Raw genomic sequence first — 25,865 nt, 5'->3', positions numbered from 1 at the left:
TGAGAGATGGTGATAAGTGTTATGTGGAAAAATAATGCAGAGTGTAAGGATACAGAGAATAGTTGGAAGTCGGAGACAGTTATTACTTTACATAGGGTGATCAAGGGAAGCTGCTTTAAGGGAATATTTGAGCAGAGAGTAGAAGGCAGTGGAGATTTAAGTTGTGGGGATATCTGAGTTTCAGGGGGTAATGTCTCAGGCGAGGAAAGTATAAGTGGAAAGTCTCTGTTCCAAGTACACATATTTGAGGCAGCTCAAGGAAGCCATTGTAGTTCAAGATGAGGTCACAGTGGAAGTCAGGTGCAAGTTCTCAAGGCCCTTGTAGGAAATGGTGAGGATTTGGGGTTTTATTTTGAGTGAGATAGGAATCCATTGGAGGGTTTAGAGCAGAGAAATGACATTTACGTGACTTTTGTAAGGATTCTCTGATTTTATATATACCTACCATCTAGATTATGTAATTAACATTTTACTATACTACTTTCTCATATGTTGTTCTACCTGTCTATAGGTTACCGGGAAGACCCTGTTTTCTTCGAAAATACCTGTTCAGTTTCCTGGATAGTATTGTAGATTTCACTTTTAGAACATTTTTCTTTGAACTTAAGGAACTCATTCTTGTGATGAAACACTTCCAGAAATCTGAACTATTTTTGGTCATTTACTTATTAAGGTATATTAAGTGTGATTAAGATTCAACTTTTTGCTATATTAAGTGATGCTAAAGACACTTGATGCTTAAGGAAAGGGGGGATGGGGAGAATGCCACCAAATGAGGCAAAGTAGATTAGAATACAGAAGTGAGATTTCTAGTGGCAAACTCAGCTACTTACTTCATCAGTTGACCTAGAGCCATCTCTGTTCATATGTTATCTTTGATACCTGATGCCTTTGTTTCCCTTATCTAGACATGCTTGTTTATTTAAGTCTCTCAAACTACAGAATCAATACTTTGTATAAATGCAGTGTAGTGTTAAACGTGTGGACTCTAGAGTCAGAATACATAGGTTTAAATCTCAGCCTTGGGCGAGTTTTTTGCCTTTTCTGTGCCTATTTTCTCATCCTGGAATGGGGCTAAATAGAATTTTCCTCCTAGGTTTGTTGTAAATGAATTAATGTGCATAGAACAGGCCCTGGCACAGTAAAGTGCCTAATAGTGTCAACTATTCTTATATGGAATATATAACCATAGAACTTTCCTTTAAGGGCCCTTTGTCGTTGAGAAAGTAAGGTCACTGTTTTAGCTGTTACACAGTTTTTCAACACTGTTTCTAGGACTTCACTATTGTATTACACAGTAACTTTGTCTGGAGTTAAATAATTTTGATGGAATGTCCTACCTCCTGGAAGGTAAAGATATATGTATATGGTTCATTTTTCCACTTTGAAATAAACTAATGACCATTAAGATTTTAAGTGTTATATCTCCCTGACATTTGTCTGATATTGGGTATGCAGAGATAACTTGTGCTTGAATAACTAGTCCACTTTAGAGACTAAAGGAATATCTTAATTAAAAATACTACTTTAGTTTTCTCATTTTTCTGACTTTTGACAATTAAATTTGTTAAAGTGTAGTGATATAATTAATTTTAGAGCTTTGATACCATTAAATAAACTTAGTTAAATCTATGAGTATGGAAGTTTTTATTTACAAAGAGCTCACAATTCTCCGGGCTTGAAGGACTGTTAACGTTATCTTGTTTTATCCTACGGTGAGTATATTATTATATTCTCTAGTTGTTTCCTCTTTTATTTTCTATTTATTTATTTATTTTTATTTTTTGGCAGCTGGCCAGTACAGGGATCCAAACCCTAGACCTTGGTGTTGTAACACCATGCTCTAACCAACTGAGCTAACTGGCCAGCCCTGTTTCCTCTTTTAAAAAGCTGTTTTGTGTACGTCTCATTGCTTCGTATGCATAGCTCAGATTTTATCTTTTTACGCTTTAACATTGTAATTTGTGCAGTTATTGAGAAATCAGTGGCTTTAAGTGGATGTATAATTAAAATAAATTTCTTGCCTCTCAGCTCATACCATTGTAGTAGCTGATATTTCTTGTATATGGTTTTTGGTAATGTGGGAGCAGAGTTACTTTGAACAAGGACTTGTGGAACTTATCTTAATCTGGATGTGTTGAAACAGTTAACCGATCTGGAGGTGATTTTAGATCTATTCAGTAGTAAAGAAGGACAATCAGAAAGCACTGCAGTAGCAGAAAATCATGATTGAAATATTAACCTCCCTTTTTGGTTAACCTTTGAGAAAAGGAAGCTTCTTCCTTAGCATTGGTTTTCACAAAAATGAAGGTTTGACTACTTTAAAACGGTTAGTCTTAATCTTTTTTTTTTTTTTTTTTTTTTTTAAAGATGACCAGTAAGGGGATCTTAACCCTTGACTTGGTGTTGTCAGCACCACGCTCTCCCAAGTGAGCTAACCGGCCATTCCTATATAGGGATCCAAACCCATGGCCTTGGTGTTATCAGCACCACACTCTCCCAAGTGAGCCATGAGCCGGCCTCGGTTAGTCTTAATCTTATTCAAAAAATTATACTGTTAAATTATTAGACCCCTAGTGTATGCCTGAAACTATGGATATTACCATATATGTACTATGAGTTTTCCTTTACATACATACTTATGATAAAGTTTAATTTATAAATTAGGCACAGTAAGAGATTAACAACAATACTAATAATAAAGTAGGACAGTTATAACAATATACTGTAATAAAAGTTATGTGAATGTGGTCTCTCTCTCTCTGAAAATACCTAATTGTACTGTTCTCACCTGTTTTCCGACCGTGGTTGACTGTGGGTAACTGAGACCACGGCAAGTGAAACCACTGATAAGGGGGGGCCTATTGTATTATCTTTGCTGGCTCTCTGGCATATGAAACCAGTAGTGTCCCTGTAGTAAGAAATAGCACATCTTTACTGCAGATTCTTGTACAGCAGTTTGAATGTGCACCACATGAAATACATTTGTTGAAAGCTTTGTAATACTCTTTGAATTTGAGGAAGAGATATATAATACTTGACATATTTGAGGAAGACAATAATGTATTTTCATCCCCTAAATCAATCCCTAGATCATCAGAAAGCAGAAATGTCTTCCATTTAACGCTTGCTCTTTGTCTTCTGTGGAATTATACCTTGAATAGTATTTGTGTATTTTTCCTAGGACCTGTGTGGCAGAATTTTGCTTGATTATATTTCTAGGAAAGAACTTTTTCTGTAGATAAGTTTGTTTTCTGATGTTTAAAATAAAAAAGTTGTTCAGTTTAATTTGTCACTTCCCCCCATCCCCCCATCTCAACATCAGTGCCAGTAAATTTTAAGCCAAAATTTTGGCCTGAATGCTCTGATCTGCTTCAGTTTTAGGTACTGAAAGCATCAATTCCTTCCTCTTTGGTTGGGCCTTTTTTTCCTCAGTGTCTTATCTTGTATTGTTTAAGACTACCACTGTTTCAGAGTCATTGTGGCCTTGGGCAGATAAAAAAAAATTGCACATCCTTTGAGACTAGATAGATGGCTTGCAGCCTTTAAATATTTTGATAATTTGTCATTAAGAGAGAATGGGGAAGTTAATGAAGACATCTTGTAAGAGAAAAGCCCTGGCCCTCAAATGGAACAGCAGTTTCTAGAAGATTTTGTTTTTAATTAGGATTGGATTATGTAATTTTTACATTTACATTCATGTTTCCAACTGTACAGTTTTGTCTTGATACATGATTTTGACTTAAGTCTCTATCTTCTATAGTCGTCATGATTCCAGCCTTGCCTGAATCTGAATCTGTAGCTGTTTGAAATTTAGAATTGCCACTAGTGTGAGTGCAATTACACATAATTCACATGTGTAATACAAACTGGCAGACTAAGCCCCCAGCTGATGTGTTAAATGCACTGGAAATAAGTTTTTCACACCTTTAAATTGTGTTGTTTTCTTACATAGAAGTACTCAATATTATTGGCCTATAATAATTGAATTACAGCTGGACCTGCATTGCCCAAACTGAAAAAAATCTGTTGTTTGACCTGGCGGGAAATTTGTTCTGTATGTTTGTGCTAATTGCTGAAAGTATTAAAACATCAGGTGTATGAAAGTGTATTAAATAAGGAGGTGTTTATTTAAAAAGCATCAAGTTGAAATTTGTAAGTAATTTTCCAATTAATTTATGACATGAAGAAAAATGTCATTCTTGTTTTCTCTGGTACTTTGTAACTCATAGTAAATCAACAGAAAAATAATTTACATTGTTTGAATTAGTTACTTAGTTTCCCAGTATAGGGAGGACAAAAATTATTTGGCTTCTTGCTTGTGTTTACATGCCTGTTTCTATTTAGTAATTATAATTTATTCTTTGGTATAAAGAATAATATCTTGAAAAATGTCCAATTGAGGCTCAGTGTTACATGAATGTAATGTCGTGGAAGTATTATATTGGGAACTCATCTAAACTATGTCCTTTCAAGTTTAAATATAGCATTATTTAAGCTTTTCTCTAGTCCTAAAGTTTATTGTTTATAAATTCATTCCAGGGAGTAAAATAGAGGATGGTAACTATAGGCTTCATTGGGACTGGTGCTCAGGTGATCTAGGTTGAATCTCTGCTCTGACTCTTATAGCTGTGTGACCTTGGGAGAGCCATCTAATCTCTCTGTTCCTTAGCTTCCTGATCTGTAAAGTGTGTTTATTAGTAGCACCTACCTGACAAATTGTTTTGAATCTTAAATGACAAATGCATGTGGATTCTTAGTATGGAGCACAGCTTGCAGGGAGTGCTCAATAGATGTCTGCGGTTACTGCTATGTTTACTTTTATCATTCTTCCCCCAGTGCTGTGCCAGTGCTGTGCCAGTGCTGAGAGGCTCTTTTCTCCAAAGCAGCACCTCTCCCTTTACTTACCTCTAACATCCCCCCGTCATCCCTGGAGCAGATTCAGATGGAGCAGTTTAGATGGAGTAATTAGCCTTTGGTTTCTTTTAATCACGTAGGTATATGTTCTTATTGGGCTTCAAATTTAATTTGATTTAATTAAATTAATTAATTAATTAATTTTTTGGATGGCCAGGGAGGGGATCTGAACCCTTGGCCTGGGTGTTATAAGACCATGTTCTAACCAACTAAGCTAACTCACCAGCCCTTAAATTTTAGAATGTGAATCTATATTAGTCAGGGTTCTCAAGAGAGTCAGAACCAGTGGAATATGTGTGAGAGGGAATTTATTAGGGGAATTAGCTCACACGATTGTGAAGAGAAGTCCCACGGGAAGACTGTCTGCAAACTGGATGCCAGTAGTGTGGCTCATTCCAACTCTCAAGGCCTCAAAACCAGGGAAGTTGATGGTGTCCTTAGTATAAGTCCTGGAACCAAAAGTTGAAGAGTCTTGAGCTCTGATGTCCACAAAAAGGAGAGATGAATGTATCCCAGCTCCAGTGGATGGAGAGAGAGATTCACCTTTTTTCTCTACAGGTTCAGACTCTCACACTAATCTCTGCTGGTAACACCCTCGTGGACAGTCCTAAAAAGATAGCTTTACCAGGTTTCTCGGCATTCCTTAATCTAATCAAGTTGACAAATACAATTAACCTACACAGAATCTTTTCCCCCTTTTTTATGCTGCTCATCTAACCTTTAACTGGGGTGTTGAAGTAGGACTTCGTAGCATATTTTGAAGCAGTGGTTTAGTTGACAAAATTGACCACCAATTCAGTAAGCATAATTAATATCGCAATTTAAGCTATAGTGGGGGATTTTTTCCGATTTTCTACATAGTTATGGTTATGAAACATAGATGATAGGTATATAAGGGTAAGGGAGGAAGAGAAGTTAAGATTGAGTGCTCCTGCTTCCTTGGGCTTCTGGACAGATGATGCTAACAGTGAGCAGCAGCAGGAGGGAAGTGCTTTAGGGATAAGTAGTAGAATTGTGGATTATGGCCATGTTTATGTGTGGGACATTCAGGAGGACAGCATTAGCAGACTATAAGACACTTAGAACAATCTGGGTTGTAGTTATAGTTTTGTGAGTCTTAACTGTAAAGACAGCAGTTAGGACATGGTAAATACTAATTGTGTTCAAAATCAAAGAATTTTCATATATGAGCAGTGAGGGAAGGAATTGCTGCCCATGAATTGTTCTCTTCACCAAAAACTTTATGTATTGCTCTCCTTGTTGATAGTGACAGCTTAAAGGTTGGAAGGCAGTGAAATGGTCTGTTATGGCTAATGTACACGTGTTGCAGTTAAGATTCATTGTCAAAGAACCTGAAGGTTTCCCCTCCCATCTTAGTGAGTTGAGGTGTGATTTGTTTCAAAAGGCTGTATAGAAAAGAGAGAGTGTGCTTAGGTGGTATTTTTGCTATTTTAATTTAGGGTCCCGTATTAGGTCCAGTGCTAAATTCTCATATTTCTTGAAATCTGTATCATTGCATCTGTGTGCGTTCATAAATTGAGGAAATAGAATATTTATTTGTTTTAAACATTTTTTAGTTACTCTATGAACTCTACTTTGTGGGTAATTTGGGGCTTGAAATAATAGTATTTAGGAACCCTTTACATTTACTATAACATATGAAAGCTCCCTTTTAAAATAATAGTAATGATAGTAATAATTGTTACCATCCATTGAATGTCTACTAGGTGCTGAGCTTATTAAGAATACCACTTCACTGGTTAGGAAACAAAGCTTGGTGGTGGATCTGGGATTCTAGCTCAAGTCTGATTTTAAAGTTGATACTCTTGCTCTTAAACTGAGATGCATCTTGGGTGATGTGAGTTGTTGAGATTCATTCAGTCTCACCCCCCCCCCAATTCAATTAGTTGGGTAAAACTGGTATCTTGGATTCAGATCTTTTAGGACATATTTACTGAAGACTGTATAAGTAGTGTGTTAGATTTTTATTTGTTGACTTTTTTCATCAGGACTTGGAGTGCTATTGTTGGTTTATGATTTGACCTAATTTTACTTATAAAGGAGTGATTACTAGATTGAACAGACTAAATAAGATGTATTTGAAAGGAAATAGGGGAAATGAAGATGGACTAGACTGAGAAATAGTTATAAAGATTAATAGATTATTAATGTTAAAAGTGACAGCATCATTTATCTATTTTGTATATTTTAATTGGCTCCATTGTGTGGAAATAAATGAAAAACCAGATATATGTGTTCATAGCACAGGGCATCTACAGGCTGTGGTTATATTTAGTTTTCTTTGCCCTTTTGTCAAAATACATAATATTTATTTCTTCCTTTTATTTACCGAATATTTAGCTGACATTATTTGTGTTTATTATATCTCTGTATTCTGATGGAAGTACCATTTATTCCACAAGTCAGTATGGTTTCCAGAAAATTTTGTGGCCCTTTTGGACTAGTGGAAGATTTACTCATTTGCAAATCATGACCCAGTAAAATTGAAGTTGCAAACTGTATGTGAATTTGGCTTTTTATTCTCTACTCTCATTATAAAGGAAATTTAGCTGTGTGACCTTCAGCAGGTTACTTAGTTTCTCTGAGACTTCTTTACTGTTCATTTAGTGGGGCACTCATTTTATAAAATTATCTCCCAGGACTCTTCCAAATCTCTGATTATATAATTTCATACCCATTTCAACTCAAAAGATGGAATTCAATAATTCTTAAAGTAGTGTTATAAACAGAGTTTCTACTTAATGAAAATTTAGATAACCTTCAGAATACACTTTAATTATTAAAATGCATTTGCAATCTGACTTATCTTATAAGTGAATTCTGATGTACCTCTGCATAAGGTCAACTGTAAAAAAGCATACATAAAATCTTAGTCATGGACTTGGGTTTTGAAAAGAAAATTTCCAGTAATAAAGACATATGAATTTTATATATTTGTGTGTGTGTATGTATATGTATATGAATTCAACATTTCTGTTTTTAATCTTAATACTGGAGAAATGAGCCTTTTCTTGATTTAAATCTCAAAGGAAATGATGTCTCATACTAACTGTAGCTTCAGAGATAATTATACACTGGGTTATCAATCAGATTTAGTTAAACTATGACAGCTTCTCTCATTAACTTTATTTTACTTGGTTAAGTTATGGCAGTGAGAGAAATAGTTATGAGCCACATCCTGAGGGCTTACTGTTTTCAAGGCAAGTATATTGTAGTGAAATGTGAGGTCTCTGATTGTGAATCTGTGTTATTTGTCAAATTTTAATAAAACATTGAAATGTTAACATTATTAGAGAACCTCTGATTATGTGGCCTTTTGAAAAACACCTGAACAAAAAAGTGAAATGTCTTTCTTAATTTAAACTTCTCTGATATCTCCTCAAGCCAAAGTATGGGATTATCATTGCTGGAGTCCAAACTGGAAGCCAAAAGACTATTTTCTTTGTAGTTTTCTGAATGAACTAGATTGCAGGGGTCAGTGTGAAATAGAAATGCAGTTCCTGGAATTTTGTTTAATAGTAAAGTGAGATGTAGTGTGAGCAGGGTACATGAATCCTCTTTGCTGGTCTGTGTTAATAGACAAAGACCTGGTAGCTGCATGTTGGAAAGCTTTTCTGTGTCCGTGCGGTCTTCGTTCTTATTGTAGCCTGTGTAGCCAAGCAGCTGAGGAGATATCCCCTAAAGAGGCAGAACTCCCATCCTCCCACTTCTGCCCTTTTTTTTTTTTTTTTAAACTATCTACTGGGACACTGAAAGGCCTTGCATTGACCAGAAAGACAAAGAGTGCCTTCATCTCAGGGTTTAGCCATAGCCGGTGTGCAGGGCCTTTGTTAGGGCTTGCACTAGCCCTTTCTCTCTCACCAACCCCAGTCTCATTGTTCATACTTTGAGGCTGCAACTGTATCATTTTGAGAATTTTACCTCTTTATTTAAAAATGAACAGTTACAAAAGAAAAATCCAATTTTTGAAAAATACGAAGCAAAGCTTTTTCTATTGTGTTTATTTGGATAAAGGAAGTGCCCTTGTTGAAATTATTCTATTATTTAAAAATTACAATCAAAATAAACATTAATTCCTTTTTGTATAGCTGTATCTCATCTAACTCATTGTTGGTGCTTGATATTCATTCATGAAATACAAGAATCTTTCACCACTATCAGTGGTTTTTAAATTAATGTTTTATTAGGTAATACGAAGTAGAGAATTTAGATAGTTATGTGGACAATTTAAAAATGCCTTTGCTTCAGTTTAAGTTGATGTCTGTCCAGATTAATGTTAATGTGTTGCCTTTGTCCTATGCTTGTCTTATATGTAAGTAAAACATCAAGATGAAATAAATAAGAGTTATTTTTAAAATATATACTACATTTGGATATATAAACCTTATCAGATAGAGCTGGACTATATTTTACCATCTTATTTCCAATTTACACTACCCAAGAGTTCTCTTTGTCATTTTTTTACATAGGTGGTTCATCTTTAATGAAATATTAATACATATAGAAAATTATAGAGAATAATATAACAAACTTTTTAGTAGATTTTTAGGTGCTAAAGCTCGGTTGTCATATATTCTAAGAAGGTAATATATTACACATGGTGAAAATTTATTCAGCTATATTCTATCAGCTGTATATAAATATGCGGTTGAAATCTGTGAGAAAATTTCTGTTGTCATTGGTTCAGCTAATAGTGTAGTATTGTATCTTGTTTTGACCTTTATACTAGAAAGAGAAATTGCTCTTAGAGAGGTCTTAATAGTGGCAGTGGTTTATTGTGTGCCTACCATATGTAAGGCACTGGGTTAAATGCTTTGAATAAATCATCTCATTTAAACTATACACAGCTCTCTGAAGTATGTGCTATTATTGTCCTCATTTTCCAGGTGAAGAAACATATGCTTAATATAACTTGCCCTGGAAATCACACAGGTAGTAAATGGAAGAACTGGAGTTCTAAAATCAAATTTGTACTCTAGATAACTGATGGGAATAAACTGCCTCCTGAGGTCATTGTTATTGGAAATGTCATAAACCTCATTGGTTCTGTCTGAAATTGATCTGTGTTAGTTAAATTCTGGGCTTCAAGTTGAAGTATAGTCAAGTTCATTGAAACTTAGGTGTTGGCTGGAATTATTGGTTCTAGTTTATAGTTTAAAGGGTTTGTGTGGGATGTGAGTGATTAAACCCAGAGCTCTTGGACTGAGTCGGTGCCACTGGCTTGATCTATCTTAGTTGGTGCACCCAGTCCATACAGATATCTCATGAGGTGGGTGCTTAGCTACTTGAACCTGATCCTAGAGAAAAGAGAAAGAGATGGGAGAAAGGAAGAACAAGAGTTCTTTTTTTTCTAGTGATTTGAACCTCACTGATGAGTGACGGACATATGAGAAAGGCCCAGAGTGAGGGGAGGGAGAATTACATGCCCATGGTCTGAGGCCCAGATGGTATGGCTACAGTAGGAAAACAGCAGGGAAGGCTGCACTGCTACATTTGTTTTAGAATTTTACTAAACGTGCTCTAATAGAATGCACTCAAGCATACATACCAGTTTGTTCTTTTTTTCACAGAGAACATTAATGAGTAGTCATATTTTATTTCCCAAATGCACAGTTGGTCTCTTTCAACGTGACTGAAAAGCTTTTTGGATTTTGTTTCATGACTTCATTTGATGACCATTTTTGCGTTAATGTTGCATAACTACGTTGGGGATCTCCGGTGCCCTTACTTGGTTGGAGCAGTGTGCTCTGGTCTACTCACTTAGATTTACTTTGCTTTTGGGGATCTTATTGTGGATATTAGGAGTGTTGAAAATTCTGCTCCTGGCATCAGGGGGCCCTATGAGAAGAGTATGGATTTCCTAGGGCAGCACATCCACACTGTTCAGAGACAGAGACTGAGACAGAGCTCTAAAGAATGAAGTTAGAAGAGCTCTTGGTGCTATAAAGGAATTGGTAGGAATCTGGGAGAGCTGTCTTAAAGGCCTTGTCATCTGGGTAGTCCAGAGAAAAGAAAGATCATGATCTTCCTGGAAGAGCTGTTTATAATAATTCAATATTGCCTGCTATGTGTGAAACACACTACAAACCTTATTTTGTTAAATGTTTCCAGCAGTCCCACAAAATATTGATGAGGAAACTGAGGTTTGGGGAGATCAAAACATTTTCCCAAGATAATCTAGCTAGAAAATGACGAATCCACAATTCAAATTTTGGTCTCCAACGTCTGTGCCCTTCCTAGAGTGCCACTTGTTTGTCAGAACTTAGGAATGTTCAAAACAGTCTAAAAGTAAGCCAAATAATTAATTTAGTCCTGAAATATATCTTGTATTTGCATTCATTGACACGTTAAGGAGTTTATTTATTTCCCGTGACATTGAATTTTCATTTACTGATTTAATAGAGGCCTGAAAGTTCTTTCCCTGAACACTTTTTCCTGAAAGATAACTCACTAAGATTGATTCAAAGTGCTGCCAGTCCTAGGCAAGCTACTTGTGTTTATATTTTATGTTGTTCCTAGTTTGAGGGAGAAAATCAAGTGTTTTGACGTGGATTGGGTACAGACACAAAAGGAAGAAGCAGATGTGTGTACTAGATATAGAAATGAGTAATATTTTGAAAAAGTTACTCTAAAACCTGTGCTGAATTATAGCATTTGGATCTTGAAATCACCCAGACAATTGGGTAGATTTGAATATGAATTGACCTGCTTCATCATCAAATTATCATTTTAAGAAGTTAAAACATATTCTACAGGTCTATTTGGTGATCAAAAGAAAAATTTAAAAATAAAAAATGAAAAATATGTATAATTTATCATTATACTTGTTGTACCTTAATATTTTATGGTTTCTACTTTAAAATCTGTTATAGTCTGTGTTGAAATGGACCATACACGTTTTATTTCTGTGTTGTGTTAATCTTTGTATTAGTCTGTTTCTGTTGCTTATAACAACATACACGGAACTCGGAATTTTATAAAGAAAATGAAATTTATTGCTTACAGTTTCTGAGACTGGGAAATCCAAAGTCCAGGGAACACAGCTATTGAAGGTCTTGGTGTCTTGGTGGTGGCAACAGTGATGGCAGGGTATCACATTGTGAAAATGGCAGAGCAGAGAGAGCAGAGACTAACCTGTTGGGATTTGGTGTTTGGCCTGGGTAATGAGTTTGATTTACATCGTTCATTTGCCCTGTTTCCCCACCTTTAAGGATTGTGTTAACCTCTTTTCTACTTAACTACCTACCTCAGGAGTCAAAGTGAACTTGACACTTAAGACTTAAGTCTGAGAAACACAAATAACTTTCTAAAGCTGTATATATCTGAATAAAACTGAACATAACTCTTTTGTTGTTCAATCCCTCTTTCACTGTAGTAGGAAAATGTAGATTAGTCCCCTTCTCCTTTAAAAAAAATTGTTATAACTTGTATGAATAGCTGTAATAGTGCTTACACTAAAGGTATCATTTATTTCATTAGTAAAACTATATAAATTTGACAAACCTATTAAGGGCATATCTGTCTTGTGGAGTCCTCTGCTCTGGAGGCTTAGAACTTGTATTATCTCTTAGCCAACAAAAATTGTGACTAAACACTAAGATTTTTTTTTTTTTTTTTTGTGACCGGTAAGGGATTTGTAACCCCTGGCTTGGAGGCGCCCGCACCGCGCTCAGCCAGTGAGCGCACCGGCCATCCCTACATAGGATCCGAACCCGTGGCCTTGTCACTCCCAGCGCAGCTGCGCTCCCAGCGCCGCACCCTCCTGAGTGAGCCACAGGGTTGGCCCTAAACACTAAGATATTTTTAAAATTGGATAATTTTTAAAACAACCACCATGATACCTAACTTTTATTGAGGTTTACTATATGCCAGGCACTGTTAGATGCCTTAAATATATTGTTTCAATTCCAGGAGAGAGTTTCCATTTTTTCATTCTTTTTTCCTTAAATGCTGAGAGATTTTTAGCAGTACATTGCACAGAGTGTAGTAGTCCATGCGGTCGGAAACTTGAATCTCTGGCTTTCTGGAGAGCTGGTAGGTTAGTTAGCTTGTCCTGGTGTGTCAGCAGTAGAGTGTAAAGGGAGTATTATGGACACAGTATTGACTTTTCTGAATAGTGATATGGTCCTTGGCTACTCAAACAGCACAGGATGTATTGATTTTCCTTCTACCTCATGGCTTCTTCTGTTCAGGGTGTTCTGCTGATTTCCTCCATTGTCTTACTGTAAGGTCCTTTGCCTTTTTCCTTTCTCTTTGTATTAAATATTATTTTTATGTTTATGACTTTCAAATTTGCATCTTTAGGTCAGGCTTTTAGCCTCAACTGCATATTCATATAACCAATTTGTTTATTACATCTCCTCCTGGATTTCCAATAAGGATTTCAGAATTTATATGTCCAAAACAGACTTTTTGATTTCCTTCACATTCCTACTTCAATCTGTTCCTTTCCACTTTTGGCAAGTAGTACTGTTGTCTACCTAGCTGCTCAACACAGCATTTATAAAATATTCTTGATTATTTTTTTTCATTCATGCCTCTTCTCTTATGCAGTAGCAAATCCTGTTGATTTTACTGTTTAAACTTGGCTTTTTCTCTCCATTTATTTCTACTGTCACACTCTCTTCTAGGCCACTATCATCTTTTTCCTAGACAACTGCTATAGGTCTTAACTCATCTTATTTCCTGTCCTACCCTTCTCTAGTTTATTGTTTATAAACAATCATAGAGGTCTTTTAAAATACTATTAATATTATGCTCCTCCTCTGTTTAAACTATGCCATTGTTGCCTGTCAGTCTTAGAAGAATTCATGCTGCATAACAGGCCCTACAAGCCTCTGAATGATGTAGTTCCTGCTTAAATTTCCCAACTCTGTGATTGCCACTCTCTGCAAAGCTCCCTTCACTCTAGTCTCTCGTCCTTGAACACAAACCTTTCCTACCTGTGCTCTTAGCACTTGATGCCCCCTTTCTGGAATGATTTTCCCTTGCTCTTCATAAGTGACGAGATCTTTGCATCATTCATATCTCTGTTTAGATGTTACTACTTCTACCTAATTTAGAGTACTATTACTCTCCTCTCATCATTTAAAAATTTTTCTTCATACCATTTTCACTATTTCAATTATCTGTTTTGTTTTCTCACTTTTGGTCTGGTTACCTCTAGTAGAATGTAAGTACCATGAGCATGGTAACTTTGCCTGTTTACTACTTTGTAGCTACTCAAAATATTTGTTGAAAATGGATGAATGAGGAAGGGGGTTACTCTCTACTTTTAAGTGGACTTGTTTAAGCATTTGTCACCACTTTCTTGGCCATGGTCATATCATATTACTTCTAGTTTGGGGGCCAGAAGGGGGAATTAACAGGCACTGTGCAGAGTATTTCATGTAGTGATTTACTTAATCCTTAGAGCAATTTATGAATGTTTTACTGTCACCATTTAATAATCGAGAAAGCAGGTGCTTAGAGGTTAACTGGGACTTCACAGTTTACTAAGGGCTAAAGCTAGAAATGGAACCCAAGATTGTCTGAGTCCAAATCCCCTGCAACACTAAATGGTAGGGTTTTCTGTGGAGAAGCTGCTCATAGGTAGGAAAGCAGGATTTTGGTCACTTAAAAAATGGGAAATAGACTTTATTTCATTCTTTTTTCCTCTTCTCTTTCATCTTTCCACTGCTGTAAGCCTATCCTTACAGTCACCATTTACCCATCATTCTCTAGATAAAATGAATCATGTTCACTGTTCTCTTGTGAATTCTTTGTAACTTTTCTACAATCCTCTTAAAATAGGATTTATAAAAGTTGATTGACAGGGAGTAGGGAGGATTTAACTTCTTTTTTGCTGCCTCCTTGCTGTTTAAATAGTGAACATTGGGTATAAAGGACTGTGTAGCTGGCAGTAGTCAAGAGTATGGAACAGGACAGAGAAGGTGAATAGAAGTCATTACAGGAGCAGTGTCCCTCTGGCCATATGGACTGGGCCACTGGACTGCTATATTTCAGTCTGTTATTATAGTACATTAAATCAAACCACATCAATGCCTATCTTAAAAGCATTAAGGAATATTAGTGAAGCATTGTACTATGTGGATATCAATGTGTTTTTATAAATATTATTGAGTTTTAGAAATACATCCAAATATGTTTTATTTAGAAAAGTAAATTTGTCAGAATGAAAAGCATAATATGAGACAGTTGGTTTCAGTATACATTTTTAACATTATGAAGGTGGTATAATAGGAAAGAAATGAAATGAATATGTTTGTTATCCTCTTTCTTTTTATATAGATGGATATATTAATTTTTCCTGACATTCTTTCTTTTAATTTTTTAGTTATTATTATTACTTGAGGTTATGGGATAAAATTATTTTAAAAAAAATAACAATAGCTAATATTTATTGAATACTTACACAGCGGTACATAGGTGAAACATTATCTAGATAATGAAAACAAGAGAGAGAGAAGTTCAGTGTGTGATGACATCACACGGAGATGAGCTGATGTGTCCGAGGATGCATCGGCCATTGCAGCGAGGATGGTCTGGCCACTGAGGCTGAACTCCTTGAAATACAGTGCCCATGACACCCACTTCCGTCACAGTAGCAGGGCTGCCCATACTATTGCAAGGCTGTTGGCCCAAACTCCTCCTTAGGCAGCTTTTTTTTTTTTTTTTTTAAGTAGTGGACTTTTATTTTTATGGCAGTTTTTGTTAACAAAAATTGCGCGGGAAGTACAGCTAGGTCACACGTCCCTGCCTCCCCCGCCCCGTCTCTCCTGTTGTCAACGTCTTGCATTTGTGTGGTGCAGTCGTTCTACTTAGGAGCCAGTGCTGATGCATTGTTAACTAAATCTTACGTTAGGGTTCCCTCTTTGTATTATATCATTTTGTGGGTTTTGCCAAATGTATAATGTCATGTAGTCACCGTTACAGTATCATAAAAAATAGTTTTACTGCCCTAAAAATCCTCTATGTTCCCTTCCTCCCTCCATCCTCCCCTGAAACCTTGACAGCCACCAATCTTTTTTTTTTTTTTCTCCCCCATTTCAAACATTTGTCATTTCTTTGTGCTGGGAACATTAAAAATCCTCTCTTCTAGCTAATTGACAGTATATAATAAATTGTTAATTATAGTCACCCTCCAGTGCTGTAGAACACTAGATTTTATTCCTCCTATCTAGCTGTGATTTTGTCCATTAACCAACCTGTAGTGGATTGAATTATGTTCCCCCAAAACTCCCTGAAGTTTGAATTGTGTCCCCCAAGTTTTATGTACTAGAAACTTAGCCCCCACTGTGACTGTGAAGAGGGTGAGAAATCCTATTACAGTAATTGAAAGGTGGAGCCTTGAAGAGGTGATTGGATTGTAGGACCGTGCAGTAGTGAATGGAGTAAAAATGGTGGTCAGGGGCATGGTTTTGAGGGCTTTAAAAGAAGAGGAGAGTCTGTCTCTCTCTGTTCTCTGCTTCCACTGTCTCGCAATGTGAGACTCCTGGGTCACTGTCACTGTTACCAGATGGACTTCGAACTTCCCAGCCTCAGAAAACTGTAAGCAATAAATGTCATTTTTCTTTATAAGTCACCCAATTCCAGGTATTCTGTTAGAAGCAACATAAATAGACTAATACAGAGTTCTCACTATCTCCTCTTCCCCTCCCCTTCCCAGGCTCTGGTGACCGCCATTGTCATCTCTACTTCTATATGACCAACTTTCTTAGCTTCCACATACGAGTTAGAACATGTGGTGTTTCTCTTTCTGTTCCTGGTTTACTTCACTTAACATAATGTCCTCCAGGCTTTTCCGTGTTGCCATCAATGACAGGATTTCATTCTTTTGATGGTTGAATAGTATCTCATTGTGTATGTATACTAAATTTTCTTTATCCATTCATCTGTTGGTGGACACTTAGGTTGATTGCGTATCTTGGCTATTATAAATAGTGTAATAAACATGGGAGTGCAAATATCATAACTCTTCCATCTGTATCATGAGTTTAATTAACAAACTTTAAGTTTTGAAATTTTAATTAAATTAATAATTAAATATTAGTTAAAGTATTACATAACCACAGTACTTATAATCAGAAATTGGCTGTTTTGTATAAAAACAAACAGTTCTCCTGTTGGGGAAAACTCTTCTATTAGGTAAAATTAGTGTTGGTAATCTACAGCCTGCTGGCTGGCTGCTTGTTTTTGTAAATAAAGTTTTTCTTGAATACAACCATGGTCCATTCATTTTATGTATTGTCTATAGCTGCTTTTACATTAGAACTGTATAATAGAGCTTTTTTAAAAAAAAATTGATACATTGTAATTGTACGTGCTTATAGGTATAGTCTGATGTTTTGATACATATATATGTTGTATAATGATGGGGTCAGGGTAGTTAATGTAACTTGTTACCTCATGCCGTCATTTCTTTCTGGCAAAAACATTCAAAAGCCTTGCCTTTAGCTATTATGTAATATACAAAACTTAACTGTTAACCATAGTCACCCTTCTGTGCAATAGAACACCAGTACTTATTCCTCCTATCTAATTGTAATTTTGTACCCGTTGGCCAATCTCTCCATTTCCCCTTCTCACACCCCTCCCAAGTCTCTGGTAACTACCATACTATAGTAGAGCATTTGTGACAGAAACCATATGGCCCTTAGGCCCACACAAGCCCCATGTATGCACAGATATTTACTATCTGACCTCATAAGAGAAAGTTTGCTGACCCATGGATTAAATCCCTAATTTATAATTTACACAGCAAACTTGCATATTATGTAACTTTCCATTTTTGCCTGCCTTTCCCCTTCTCATTTAAAAAGCTTATTTTTCTTTCTTTCTTTTTGTTGTTGATCTGTTTTCTGATTCTGACTCTTTCCTCTGTCATCTTTGTTCTGGTATTAATATCACCCAAATAAATTTTTTTTCAAATACTGTATTTTTCAGTTTTAAATTTTTTACTTGGTTCTACAGGTAAAAATTGGTTTTACTTTCATTTCAAATGTGTTTACCTTTACCTTATGGAACATAGTTATGATTGCCTTTATTTTCTATATCTGATAATTACAACACCTGAGTCTTATTTTAAGGTTGGTATCTATTGATTATCTTTTCCCTGAAGAATTGGTCACATTTTCTTGGTTCTTTGTATGTTGACTAATTTTGGATTGTGTTGTAGACATTATGAGTATTATAAAATCTGAGCCCTGCCGAGGATTTTTTTTTTTTTTTTTTTTTTTTGGCAGCTAGCTGGTATGGGGATCTGAACCCTTGACCATGGTGTTATTAGCACCCCACACTAACCAACTGAGCCACCTGGCCAGCCCTTATAAGATTTGACTGCAAGTTCTTATTTATATTTTCCTAGTGTTGTATGTCAAGTAGTTCTAGATTATATCCTGGACATTTGAAAATTTTTATTATAGATTCTGGGTCTGATTAAAATCCTACAGAGAATTGTTCTTTTTCTTTTTTTTTTTTTTAGTTTTTAAGCAGGCAGTCAACCTAATTAGATTCAGAGCTTACATTTTGTCTCTGCTTCTGTGGTGTGTTCATAGGAGGTGGCTCTAATTAATCTAGGTTCATTTAGAAAGCTTTTGCTATGCTGCTTTGGATCTATCCCATTTGTGCACAACTCACGGATGAGCCTGGGACTTGTGTGGGTTCATATAAAAAAAGTAGGGATCCTTTTTTACGGTTTTCTTCTGGAATACCCCAATACTTATTGGCCTGTAAGGGCTCTTAATTTCATTTCCTTTGGCCAGAAAGAAGAGGTTTTTCTTGGAATTTTTAGTCACTTGCATTGCTGCTCTGTTGTATAGTTGTGACTGGGGCCTACCCTCAAGGCAAAGCCTATATGGAAAGAGGGTAAAACAGACAGATCAACAACCACCAAAAATAAACAAACAAAAAAGTGAGGGAACATACCACTCCCATCCTTTGGTGACACACAAAGTTTTGACTCCTTTTACAATTTACTGCTTTTTCTTACTTTTTAGAGTCCTCAGATATGTTGTGTTTTATATGTCTAGAGTTTCTAGTTGTAATCAGTGAGAGGGAGAGACCATCTTGGCTGGATGCTATGCTTTCATTCTTCAAATAAAACCATATTTCTCTGTCGATGTTTACCTTCTTTTTTCAGGCAGCTTACCGTATAAAGTTAGCAACATTCCTTAGTTGCATTCTAGGCCTGTGAATGCACAGTTATCATCTTAATTGGATTTGGTCACATATTTTCTAGATCTTTAGGTTGTTCCATTTTTTCATTTGTAATTTATGACTTCATTTATAAGTTTTCATTTACAAAGTGTAACTTCAGTAGATGGTCAATCTCTCAAGCGTAATGAAAAAAATCCACACTTTTTTTTCCTTACTGGATATACTCTGAAGGTCTGGGTATACTTTACTGTAGCCTCCTATGTGTACAGACTACAAATTATTTGATTTCAGCAGGTTATTTCTGATAGCTTTTTGGGCAATATAATGAACCCACATAAGTGAAATTTCCAGCTGTTTGATCAATTGCACTCAAAATGTTGTTAGTCACATGGATTTAAAATTGGAGCAGTATCTGTTGGAGTGTCACAGTGCTCTTCTTTACTTCTGACCTATGCAGTATTTTTTTTCCCCAATGATTTAAATTAAGATGAAATTCTTAACCTTGCAAAGAGTACTGGGAAACTTAGATGAAAAAGTTAAGTGTAGGATTAGATTTCAAAATGAAATGGATCAAAATCAGCATGGTTAAATTATTATTATTATTATTATTTATTTTTTTTTAAATTTTATTTTGTCGATATACATTGTGGCTGATTATTGCTCCCCATCACCAAAACCTCCCTCCCTTCTCCCTCCCCCCTCCCCCCCAACAATGTCCTTTCTGTTTGCTTGTCGTATCAACTTCAAGTAATTGTGGTTGTTATATCTTCTTCCCCCCCCTCTGGTTTTTTTTTGTGTGTGTGTGTGTGTGTGTGTGTGTGTGTGTGTGTGTGTGTGTGTGTGTGTGTGTGTGTGTGAATTTATATATTAATTTTTAGCTCCCACCAATAAGTGAGAACATGTGGTATTTCTCTTTCTGTGCCTGACTTGTTTCACTTAATATAATTCTCTTGAGGTCCATCCATGTTGTTGCAAATGGCAGTATTTCATTCGTTTTTATAGCTGAGTAGTATTCCATTGTGTAGATGTACCACATTTTCCGTATCCACTCATCTGATGATGGACATTTGGGCTGGTTCCAGCTCTTGGCTATTGTAAAGAGTGCTGCGATGAACATTGGGGAACAGGTATACCTTCGACTTGATGATTTCCATTCCTCTGGGTATATTCCCAACAGTGGGATAGCTGGGTCGTATGGTAGATCTATCTGCAATTGTTTGAGGAACCTCCATACCATTTTCCATAGAGGCTGCACCATTTTACAGTCCCACCAACAATGTATGAGAGTTCCTTTTTCTCCACAACCTCGCCAGCATTTATTGTTCAGAGTCTTTTGGATTTTAGCCATCCTAACTGGGGTGAGATGGTATCTCAGTGTGGTTTTGATTTGCATTTCCCGGATGCTGAGTGATGTTGAGCATTTTTTCATATGTCTGTTGGCCATTTGTATATCTTCCTTAGAGAAATGCCTACTTAGCTCTTTTGCCCATTTTTTAATTGGGTTGCTTGTTTTTTTCTTTTCCATCCTTATAGTTTTGACTTTCCCAGAATGTTATATAAATGAACTGATAGCCTTTTTGAGTCTAGCTTCTTTTACTTAACATAATTAGCATTTGAGATTCATTCATGTTGTGTGTATCAGCCAACAGTTCATTCCTTTTAAATGCCTAGTAGTATTCCATTATATGGATTACCATAGTTTATCTGTTTTACTAGTTGAAGATATTTTGGTTGTTTCAAGTTTTTGGCCATTATGAATGAAGCTGCTGTGAGAGTACGTCAATAAGTTTATGGAAAGATTCATATTATCTTTTACTTCTATTTTTCCATGAACTTTTTTTGAGGTGCCCTCATATATGTGTTTGTGTGCAGGCTTTTGTGTGAGTTTAAGTTTTCGTTTCTCATGGGTAAATACCAAATGGGAGATTGCTGGGTCAAATCACATGGTAAGTGTATGTTTAAGAAACTGCCAAACTGTTTTCCGAAGTGGCTATACCATTTTGCACTGTACTAGCAGTATATGAGATTTCTAATTGCTCCTCATCCTTGTCAGCACTTGGTATTATCATTTAAAAAATTCTTTTTGCCAGTCTAATAGATATAGTGATATCTCATTGTGACTTTAATTTGCATTCTGTAGTGATGTTTAACATCCTTTCATGAGTGTATATCTGTATATCTTTTTTGTTGAGGTGCCATATGTTCAAAACTTTAGCCCATTTGAAAAATACTAGGTTTTTTGTTGTCTTTTTGTGGAGTTTTGAGATTTATTTATATATTCTGATTACAAATCCTTTATCAGATAAGAGATTTTGTAAGTATTTTTCCCAGTCTGTATCTTGTCTCCTTGTTCTTGTAATAATGTCTTTCACGATTCAAATGTTTTTAATTTTGACGATGTCCACTTTATTTGTTTTTTTCTTTTATGGATCGTGCTTTTGATGTCATACCTAAGAACTCCTGGCCTCTAATCCAAGGTCACAAATATTTCCTTATATCATTTCTTCTCAGAGATTCACAATATTATATTTTACATTAGATCCATTATACATTTTGAATTAATTTTTGTATGAGGGATGGGATATGGTTGAGAGCTTCATTATTTTGCACATGGTTTTCCAGTTGTTCCAGCACCATTTGTTGAAAAGACTGTTGTTTCTCCATTTAATTGCCTTTGCATCTTTTTGAAAAATAATTCACCACATTTGTGTGGGCTGTTTCTGGATTCTATGTTCTGTTCATTGATCTATTTATATGTCCTTTTGCCAATACCACACTATGTTGATTTTCAAATGTTATTTTTAAGGTTTGGATATTTCTTCTGTGTCCCTTTCCTTTTGTTTTTCTTAAAGTTAGAAGTTTGTTTTTCCTATCATGAGAAATTGCCATTTTATTTTATCCAGGGATAACATAGAGCAATATCTTACCTTTGTGAGTTTATTCTTTTCTTCCTATCTGGATTGTGAACCACAGTTTGACATACAGAGGTAGAGGATGTATCATATGGGGAAGATGTGGGTGACCAGGGATACGTATTGAAAATGGTTACATTGTATACAGGTCTGATCACCACTGTCTGCATCATCTTAGCACAGCACTGTATCTATGAAGGGGGAGATTGTTACTTTTTTCACCCCAGAAAGAAAATGGGAAAGTAGAAAGATCTAGTATCACTGATAGACTGTACTGTTTCTACAGAATAGTAATGCTAAACCTACAAGAATCAAAAAAATCTCTAACTCTTCCATAGTCATGGTTCTTTTATCTATTTATTAAAATTTTTATTTTATTATTTTCTTACTGTGGTAAAATATACTTAACATAAATTTACTATTTTGACCATTTTTAAGTGTGGAGTTCTGTGGCATTAAGTACATTCACAATGATGTACAGCCATCACTGCCATCCATGTTCAGGACTTTTTCATCTTCTCCAACTTGTCATGGTTCTCCCGACCCCCCCCCTTTTTTTTTTTAACTAGTTATGTTGCTTTGATGTCATATTTCTTTTCAAATCTAAACTCCACTACTGAAATTTTAGCACACTACATTTATGATCCCATGTTCATATTACTTTTTAAAAATACTCTACCAGTTCAGATAAATGGCATGGGCTTAAATTTTGTAAGGCTGTTATACCCATAAAAATTTGCAGCCAGCAGTAGAATATTCAGAAAATGTTGACTTGAAAAGATAGCTTTAAAAAATCTGTCAAATATATGTAGCCCACCTGTTATTATCTAGATCTATGTCCTGAGGAATCTGGCATATCAGCGTTTTATTATTTGGTTATTATCAAGGCCATTTAATGATTCAGATGTAGGACATAGTTGGAATTGCTAACTCCATCTTGTCTTTGTTAATGACATTTCTTCAACATGGACATTTTTGAGGGTTGGGGTCTTCTTTGTTGCCTTCTGCCTTTGCTATGTCATATGGATTAATTGTATTTTAATCTGAATTGGGCATTAGTAAACACTATTAAATAATAGTCCTTTTTAGAACTAAAAACTTGAGGCATTGGAGTCTTTTTTTTTTTTGTCTTGGGTAGAAATATTAACAGTGTGGTCAGTAGCCATTTTCTCTGGCAATACTGATTTTTTTGTTTGTTTTTGTGTTTTTTAGACCTATGCAAGGTATGTCTGGGTAAACTTAAATATTACTGACAGGAAATCAGTTGGCAGTATGTGGTGAGTTGTGCTCTGAGTTAGCAGAATACCACAGCCTGAACAAGGGCTCTTCTGGATGAGCACTTTGAGACTAATGTTTGTGGATTTGTTAAAAATCTAATGATTCCCATTTGTTAACATTCACATAGTGATTTTCAGAGACTTCTATTGCAACAACACTATGGGAAAGAGGTGCAGGATTGCAATTCTGATATCCGGAGAGCTTGGAAAACTCATTCTTTTTATGGTATATTTGGTTATTTCGTAATTCTCTGGACAAGAAGGGCAGAAGTTTGAATATTTATGTATTTTTTTCAGTAGAGATATTAAATGTGTTTGGTTAAGGGTGCTTCCTAGACCCTGCTGTATTAGCTTTCTAGCAGTGGAAAAAGTCTGAATTCTAGTAAGGGATTTGGGGCCTGAATTAACAGCCCAACATTGAATCGAATTGAAACAAAGATTAAAATTGGCTAGTTTTATTTCCTCGCAGTTTCAGTGGCAAAAGGTGAACATAGCAAGAAGAAAATTTATATCTTTTTTTTGACACATTCTGTAACAGACTCTAAAGTTGAAGCAGTAGTAGATATATCATATAAATTAGGTTTGAGAATACAGTTTTTGTTTTGTTTTTGTCCACACAGAGCTTCTTTCTTTCTTTTTTTTTCTAATTTTTATTGAATCAAAATTGATTATACGTTTTTTTGGGTTCAACATTGAGATATGTTGATCAAATCAATATTAGTAGCATATATATTGTTATAAATCATAATTATTCTTTATGCTCCTTGTCCAATTTCTTCCCATCTCCCTTTCCCTCCCCCTTCCCATTACCCTAGATTTCTTCTCTCCTTCTGAAAGAATAATGGTTACTCTGTTGATTTGTTGCCTGGATGGTCTGTCTGATGCTGAGAGGTGTGATCAGGTCTCCCAGTATTATTGTAAAGCAGATGCTTCTTCTGTCACTCTGAAATGGCTTTGTGGAGAGAGACATCCTCCTCTTTATCTCTGCTGGTGACTCTCTTTGTGTCAATGCACTCCAGTGGCTGGCGGACCATCTGCGTGGTGGTTGTGGCATCTAGCTGCTTTCGTGGCAGCCATGGTTATTGTGCTGGCTGCGGTGGGCCACCCACATGGAGGTAATGTTTTTGGCATGCTCCTTTGTGCTGGCGGCATGCCTGGTTGTGGGGAGTGTCCGGTCTCTGTCTCCATACCTTGGGTCCCTGGGCGGGCCCTGAGCCACTGACTCTATGTGCCTAGTTTCCACACAGAGTTTCTGAAGTTGTTACCCCTGAGATCTGTTTGGTTGCTTGGTGGGGCCATTTAGGATGTTCTGCTTTGCGGGACATTTTATGTAGCTGAAGTTTATACTTGACATCTTCAAATTAGTTAGTCTTGTCTATTTCACCTTTCAAAATAACATGTATTAATCCTTCTTATCACCTCAAAAAGAAACCACATACCTTTTAGCTATGAGCTCTGCTCCCTGTGTTCCCATTTTCTCTAGTCCTAAACAACCATTAGCCTTTCTGTCTGTATAGCCTATTCTGGATATTTCATAAAAATTGAATCATGTAATGTGTGGTTTGTTGTGACTGACTTCTTTCACTTATCATAAAGTTTTCAGGGTTCATGCGTGTTGCAGTATATTTTAGTACAATACTTCATTTCTTTTTATTGCCTAATAAAATTCCGCTATATTAGTATACCATGTTTCATTTATCCGTCCGTTCATTGCTTGATAGACATTTGGGTTGTTTCCACTTTTTCGTTATTACGAATAATGATGCTATACATATTTATGTACATGTTTTTGAGTGGACATGAATTTCCGTTTTTCTTGGATATGTATCTGGACTGAAATTGCTGTGTCATATGGTAACTTTATGTTTAACTTTTTGAGGAACTATCAGACTTATTTTCCAAGTGGCTGTACTAATTTTGCATTCCCACCAGAGTTGTAGAGGGTTCTAGTTTCTCTACATCCTCACCAGCACTTATCTTTTTGATTACGGCTATCTTAGTGGGTGTGAAGTGGTATCTCATTGTGGTTTTGGTTTGCATTTCTTATGGCTGATGATGTCGAGTATCTTTTCTGTGCTTATTGGCCATTTGCATATATTCTTTGGACAAATGTCTATTCACAACCTTTGCCCATTTTAAAAATTGGGTTGTCTTTTTAGCATTGAGTTGTAAGAGTTTTTAAACTCAATAAATGCTGTTTTCTAGAACATTATGTGTTCTAGAAAAAAGTCCCTTATCAGATATATGATTTGCAAGTATTTTTCATGTTTGGGGGGATATCTTTTCACTTTCTTGATTGTCTTTTGAAGCACAAGAGTTCTTAATTTTTTTTTTTCAAGAGTTCTTAATTTTAATGAAGTACAATTTATTTCTTTTTTCTGTTGCTGCTGGTGCTTTTGGTGTGTTATCTAACAATCTATTGCCAAGTCCCAGGTCATACAGATTTACCCTATGTTTACTTCTAAGAATTTATAGGTTAGCCTCTACATTTAGGTCTTTAACTCATTTTTAGTTAATTTTTACATATGCTGTGATGGTAGGTATCCTTTTTTAACATGTGTTTATCCAGTTGTCCCAGGAG

General features: G+C 35.8%; 1 protein-coding gene across 8 annotated transcripts in view; it reads left to right on the top strand.

The window, feature by feature from the left end:
- Positions 1-25,865, top strand: part of EIF4G3 (eukaryotic translation initiation factor 4 gamma 3) — a 311,414-nt gene that overhangs the window by 52,019 nt on the left and 233,530 nt on the right. The gene's annotated exons all lie outside the window — the stretch shown is intronic.

Source organism: Cynocephalus volans, chromosome 8 (genome assembly GCF_027409185.1).
Source record: "Cynocephalus volans isolate mCynVol1 chromosome 8, mCynVol1.pri, whole genome shotgun sequence".
Lineage (NCBI taxonomy): Eukaryota > Metazoa > Chordata > Mammalia > Dermoptera > Cynocephalidae > Cynocephalus > Cynocephalus volans.
This window is presented reverse-complemented; position numbering and strand designations above follow the sequence as displayed.